The following is a 7,854-nucleotide window of genomic DNA, read 5'->3' as shown; positions in this document are numbered from 1 at the left end:
ACATATATGTAGTACTACATATATATAAATAAATGTACATATAGGTAGTACCTATGTACTATACAGTACATACATATATACTATTAATACATATATAGTACCTATGTACATATATACATAAACATGCATATGTACATGCATATTTAATATAAACATATGTATATAGAGAGAGTACATATACTACATATGTATGTACTATATATAGTACCTATATATATATTGTATACATTTTCCTGCAACCAACAGAGAACCGAAGAAGAATGCATATTCTAAATCATGCATGCAACATTACCAAATATTTATAAAATTAACCATAGGACTTTTGGCTCCAAGATGGTGGAATAGAAACAAACTGGCTTCACACCCCTGGAAAGAAAACCAAAAACCAAAAACCAAATATACAGCAAAAAGGATATGAATAGATAATATAAAAATATGTGAATTGAGACAACTAAAGGTCAAAATGTGTGTGTGAGGGGAATGGTGTTAAAGTGAAGATTTTTTTTTTTTTTTTAGTTTTTTTACTTGGGGGAGTATCTGAGCTACTCTAATTTACTGGTGGCGTATCCATATGGATCTGCAGCAACATCAATCCTTGCCTCCTCAGAAAAAAGAATTCAAGTGAAGGATATAAAGCAGAAAAAGAGACAGAGGCAAGTTTTAGAGCAAGAGTGGAAGTTTATTTTAAAAAGGCTTTAGAACAAGAAAGAAAGGAAAATTTGCTTGGAAGAGACCCAAGTGGGCACCAGAAGTTCAACAAGAGAAAAACGCAAGTTTAAATTTTATCCTAGGACTTTATAGGCTTGCCTCTTTCCCAGGATTTTTCCCTTAGGATGGGCTTCCCGCATGCTCAGTGCCCTTCTAACCCTGGGAATTGAGCACGTACACTGTGTTTAGGCAGTTGTACACATGCTCATTTAATGCTTTCTTCCCTTTTCCAGTGGGATGCACCCAGAAGATCATGTCACCATTTTGTCTCTTGGTACGCATGCCCAGGAAGTTTTTTTCTTTGGCATCTGCATTCCATTAACACTTTAATGTTAATAGCTGTGGATCATCTGGAGATAATCTCTCCCTGATGCCCTGACTCCTGTCAGATTATTATTAGAGAGGCAGTGTGATAATTGTTGAACCATCACCTGATATTCCTAGTGGGCAGTGAGGGTGGGGGTGGGGGGGTGGGGAGGGGGTAGGGGAGAGCCCTCTCCTGCCCTGCTCATGCCTGTCTAACTATCTGCATGCCTCATATTTCAAATATAAAGAAAAGAAAAATATTTAAGATGACAGATATGCCAAGTACACTGATTTGATCTTTACAAATATATGAATGTATCAAATTTTCACATATACCCTAAAAACAACTACTCAGTCTCAATCGTAATTATTTAAAACATATTATCTGATCACTAAGCAATTACATTAGAAATTAACTATTACAAATAGTAATAAAAGGGCCACCATTTAGGAAACCTAAGAAAACAAATCCCAAACAGTAAGACTTAAAATTAAACAATGTTTTATATGTTTATATATATATGTTCATACATACACACACACGCATATGTATGTATGCTGTAGATATTTATGTAATAAAATTACCTATAACTTTTTATAAGAAACTGAACCATATGGTATAATGTTAGCATTTTAATATTTTTTTAAGAAAATAATACATATATGCTTGAATTTTTTTTTTTCATTTCTTTTCTATTCTATTGCCTTTTCCCCTCAATAGAAGTAGCCATTATACTAAGGTCAATATTGTTGTCGATTTTTCTTTTCCAGCTAGTTCTTTCTGTGTGTGTGTGTATATATATATATATATACTTTATTGCATTTTAGGTTCTGGGGTACATGTAAAGAACATGCAGATTGTTGCATAGGTAAATACATTGCAATGTGTTCTTTCTGTGTTTTGAGGAAACAAAATATTTAATTTAGAATTTTATCTGAAACAAAATAATGAGTAATAGCATAGAAAACTGAGGATTTACCTTCTTTAGAAAGTGTTTAATTTGTCCTTTGTAGGTCACAGTATAATATAAAATGTTTAAACTGGGCAATGATCTAGATAATTTAATATGTAATTATTTTTCAAATTAGAAGTACCAAAAAGCACATTTTAATCTTGGCTTAAGCAGAAAATATAGCATGCTAATTGTTTTTAGGCATCCAATTATATAAGCTTTTTGGGAAGGTAGGGAACTGGACAAAACTTGCTAATAGTTGAATGAGTAAGTACTAAATAGCCTTACAAAGATGTCATAGTATTGAGAAATGACATATAAAATAAAGACTATTATACATTTATATTAGGTATTATTTTATTAAATTCCGGGCAATAATCAAAAGTTTCAGTGCTGGTGCTTTTATGTTGTGTGATATTGGACACTAAGATCAAGAAGGCCGACATTTAACCTCATTCTTTTCAATCAAGATCCTCTGGAGATCCTTCTCCTTCTGGAGATCCTAAGACTAAAGATTCTTAGGTATCTTTAGTCTTCTGAGAAAAGATTGAAAATAGAGTAAACTTGTAATTTAGAACATACATCTTTATTTTCTATACTTTTCCTCACTTTTTGGTCCTTCTTCCCAGGTCCCCCAATTCTACTTTGGACAATCCAAATTATTTCAGAACTCCCATGGGGTTCTGCTCTTTGCTGGAGACACTAATACGGTGATGTTTGTTAAGATACTGATAATCATGCATTACCTCCCAACTGGATCTATAACTTAACATTTGTGAAAAAAACCTCACAATATAGTTTCTCTTTTTCTGTTTTAGGAAATTATAACTCTCTTTTGACAATTTTATATTCCAGCATTTTCTCTTACTTGTCCAAGAAGCTGTTTTATTCTTTGGAAGGATTAAAAGCCAACAAATTAATGCTGGCATTGAGGCATAAGGCCAAAATGAAATCAGTATTTTCATAGTACCAATAATATTATGGGCAAGTAAAGTATGAAACAGAAATGGAAAATAGAATCACCATCCACTACAGATCCTGAGAGTACTGGCACATTTGGTTAACGTGAAAAGCAGTGTAGAAAGGCAGTGCCCAATGAAAGACAGTGCCCAGTGCTTTCTGAACAAAAGGTGGCTTTTTGCATTATTATATATTCCATCCTCCAAAGTCCTACATGTTGCTTTTATGTAACTGTGTGTGTATATATATTCCACTCAATAAATATATCTTAGTAATTAATCCCCACCATCGATGAAAATTTGTTTTCTAATATAGGTAGCCTATGAGTGTTTTCTCTCTGGAATATATTTGATATCCGTTTTATGTACCTTTCTTGTTTTTGGAAACCTCTATTCTTAATTACAACAGTACATACAAACTGATTGATGATTACACAATCATACTTCCAGCTGTGGCAAAGGCCAATATCAGCTAGTCGAATTGCCTTTTACTCACTTTAGATTATACTGTTGAGTCCTTTTACAGTTTATCAGTTCCTAGGATCTTTCTTCTAAATTAAGAAATAAATTGCCTTTCTCAAGGAGATATCGTATACCCTGAAGGGAAAACTATCGTTTACTAACTACAGTATTTCCATATGGCAAGAACCTCCTCTATGAGCTGCAACTGACAAATCAATGGACTCTCAGCTTTTCTTTACTTCCTTTTTTTCTGTCTCCTTTTCACATTTGAGAGAATTTTATATATCTTCCTGGCTCAAAAACTCACAGAAGCATTGCAAAGAATATTTTTTGCCTGTTTTATTCTGCAATTGTGGATAAGATATTCTAAAATTCTTTTCACACAAATGCAGAAATATTTAAAAGAATTTTCATAAAAATGTAATTATCCCCACATATACTACATCAATATGTTCATTTTTTGCATGCTGAATGTAAATATTATAATCCAGTATGTCCCTGTGAATAAGTAAAGGCTAAGTCTTATTTTCAAAACATATTAGTCAAATTAATGTACTGCCATTCATTGAAATTTTATATGTGCAATTCTACCTCTTCAAAGTATACAGACATTACTAATCCATGTAAAATCTCTACATTCTTAGAAATGTACACATATTCATTAATATATTTTTAGCAGATGTTGAGCAAACCTTTGAAAGTAATATATCTTAAGTAACATTCTTAGACCAATAAATAAAAATAACATAAAACTAACACAAGACATAGTCATTTACCACAACAATGTTATTTGTTGGACAATGTATAAACATACTAATATATTCCTGCTGGTACAAAGCAGCATGTAAGCCATTGCCTACGGGGGTAGGGTGCTCACGTGTTCTATGGGAACATTTAATTTGAGCTGGAATGCTCAGGGAAAATATAGTAAAGAGCAAAAATGGCTTTCCTATTGTGTGGATATATAGAGACCAAGGGGAGTAGAGGATTGTAGTTAGAAAATCAAGTAAATCTTGTTTAAGAAAGAGTAAAGTGTGTGACCTTTACTAAAGCAAAAGATCTACGCTGGGAAACAGCAAAGTTAAAATTAGATTAAAAGAGCAGGTTGCATTGTGGAGGATCTTCAAAAGAACATTTTACTGGGGAAAAAAAAGCAGAGATCCATTAGAGGTTTTGAGTCGGTAAATGAAATGGCAAAATCTGTGATTTAAGACATAAATTTAAAGCAATATTTATTTACATATGTTCTCAGGAATAGTAAGTAATAGGGTTACTACAGAAGTGTCTCCAAGGTCAAATACATGTGGAAAATAGAAAACACTGCGAGTTTTCTCTATGACTTTAAGATGTTGATAGACATTTTGACTCTCCTAAACAAAAATATAGGATTTTGCAAATGTGATCAAGGAACCCTTTCTAGGGAAACAAGGCGTGGATCAAGGATCCCATCTGTAGTTGTACCTCTGTAAGTCTATAAACTGAGGTATGTAAGAAATGTACTGTTTCACATTTAAAGTAGCTCATTTAATTTCTACTTTGAGTCAAAGAAACTTTCTGGCTGCTGCGTGGAGGATGGGCTATAAGAAGGCAAATCACACACTGGGGTCTGTTGAGGGAGGGTAGGGGAGGGACAGCAGGGGGTGGGGAGGGTGGAGAGGGATAACATGGGGAGAAATGCCAGACATAGGTGATGGGGGGATGGAGGTAGAAAACCACATTGCCATGTATGTACCTATGCTACAGTCCTGCATGATTTGCACATGTACCCCAAAACCTAAAATACAATTAAAAAATAAAAACCAGAGGATTTGAAATTACGCAATCAGAGGAGGAGAAAAAAAAAAATGCAAAGGAATGAAAACCACCTACAGGATAAAATTACCTCAAAAAACCAAATCTAAGAAATATTGCTGCCCAAAAAGGGGTGAAGCAAGACTAAGGTGTAGAAAGCCTTATTCAAAGAATAACAAAAACATTCCCAAACTTGAGAAAGATATGAGTATTCAGGTACAGAAAAGTGAAAGAACACCAAACAGATTTGACCCAAACAAGACAACCCCAAGACGTACAATAGTCAAACTCAAAAGTCAAGGACAAAGAGAGGATGTTAAAAGCAGCAAAAGAACATAAGCAAATAACATAGAAAAGAGCTCCAATTTGTCTGGCAGCAGAATGATAATGGAACCCATACAGGCCAGGAGGGAATGAGAAGACATTTGCAAGTGCTGAATGAAAAAAACAACTGAGCTTGAGAACAAGATGACTAATAGAGATAATGGGAAAAAGTAAGAAATTCAATAGCCAAATTACAAAAAAATATTTTTGCCAGTATGAAAGAGAGAAGTATCCCGGAAGTATCCCTCTTTCTGCAGCCAGAGGTGAGGGATCTGAGGTTACAGTGCTGGAGCTGGAAGGAGTGAAGCACATTTTGAATTTTTTGTGCATCTCTATATTTTCTACCCACTAATTCATTCTATATTCATATATTGAAACCTTTTAAATCCAGTTTTCCTTTTCAGGAAATTTACACTAGGAAATCAGACTCCAGTACTTCAAAGCCTCTGTTGAATCCTCTCCTTCTTCACCATTCTTTTTTGATTACTCCCTAACATGGGTTCCCCAATTATGGAAATATTTTTGCACATCAGTTTCTCACTTGTTTGCTTTAAAGGTCCAAATGCCCCATTCCTACTTCCTGTATTTTCCATCTCCTCCCTGAAGCTATCTCTGATTACATTTTCTTCTCACCAGTTTCCGTATCTGTTTGATCTATCTTCATGTTCCCTGCTTGCAGTGTAAAAGAAAATAAGTGCACAGCAAAATGATTCAAGGAACTTGTCTCTACTAGTCCACTTATTTGCTGTGTGACCTTGGGCACAGTATCACCAAGCCATTTAAAAAATTTTCATTTGTGAAGTGGGAGTGACAATAATCATAACCACCCCCTGAATTCTCTGTGAAAAATGCAAGGTCTGGGGTAGTATCTAGCATACACCTAAAATGATTAGTTTCTTTCCCTCTACCATAACATTCCCTACATCTAGTAGAATACTTGGAAAGATTCTACACACTCAGTAAATGTCACCACGGACAATTTCATACACCAATTCGAAACAACAGAGGCTAACTCTGTGGCTTTAACTTGACACATTCTGTTAAGATTAAAGGATTATTATATGCCAAAGAATGAATTTTTATGCTTAAGTACTAGAAATACAAATCAATATATGGGAGATATTTGGAGTTGTAAGACTGAGTAGTGTAAGATGAAGACATAGTTACAGGATAATTGGAACTAATGTCAAGTTCAAGGAAGAAGCTGAAAGGAGGCTGCAAGGGGAAGTCTCAGAGATTCATAACACAGAACCCTTTTTGATTCATCCAAGCCATTGTGCATGGGTCTTGCCTGAAACCATCGAAAGAATAACTTTCCCTATTGTGTTTGCCTGACAATCCTGCAGCATCTAAATGATTTCTATTCATTGAAGTAAAATTGATAAATCTTCTCCATCAAAGCTAGGGGTTGCATTGTCTAAAGATTTCTCCATTTTGGAACAGATTTGGATGAAAACACTTGACTCTCCCAGAGTTCTCTCTCTTCAAGAGGGCTACAAAAAAAGAAGACCAGGCAAAATGAGACCTACCAGCAGAGGGGCAGGCAGGTTGTCATTCTCACAAATATCCATGAGAGAAGCTCCAAACAGCTTTCCCGGCTTTGGGGCTGGTGGAGCTGTACTCCCTATAAACATGCATGTGCAAGTATCTTTTTCAAATAATAACTTCTTTTCCTCTGGGTAGATACCCAGTAGTGGGATTGATGGCTCAAATGGTAGTTATACTTTTAGTTCTTTAAGGAATCTCCACACTGTTTTCCATAGTGGCTGTACTAGTTTACATTCCCACCGGCAGTGTAGAAGTGTACCCTGTTCACCACATCCATGCCAACATTTACTGTTTTTGATTTTTTGATTATGGCCATTCTTGGAGGAGTAAGGTGGTATCACGCTGTGATTTTGGGATTTGCATTTCCCTGATCATTAGTGATATTGAGCATTTTAAAAATACGTTTGTTGGCCATTTGTATATCTTCTTCTGAGAACTGTCTATTCATGTCCTTAGCCCACTTTTTGATGGGATTTTTTTTTCTTACTGATTTGTTTGAGTTTGTTGTAGATTATGGCTATTAGTCCTTTATCAGATGTATAGATTGTGAACATTTTTTTCCCACTCTATGGGTTGTCTGTTCATTCTACTGACTCTTCCTTTTGCTGTGCAAAAGCTCTTTAGTTTAATTAGGTCCCAGCTACTTATCTTTGTTTTTATTGCATTTGCTTTTGGGTTCTTAGTCATGAAATCCTTGCCTAAGCTGATGTCTAGAAGGGTTTTTTCAATGTTATCTTCTAGAATTTGTATAGTTTCAGGTCTTAGGTTTAAGTCCTTAATCCATCTTAAGTTATTTTTTGTAT

The sequence above is a fragment of the Aotus nancymaae genome, unplaced genomic scaffold (genome assembly GCF_030222135.1).
Source record: "Aotus nancymaae isolate 86718 unplaced genomic scaffold, 86718_ANA_hifiasm-v0.15.2.pri h1tg000033l, whole genome shotgun sequence".
In the NCBI taxonomy this organism is placed as follows: domain Eukaryota; kingdom Metazoa; phylum Chordata; class Mammalia; order Primates; family Aotidae; genus Aotus; species Aotus nancymaae.
Note: the sequence above shows the minus strand (reverse complement) of the source record.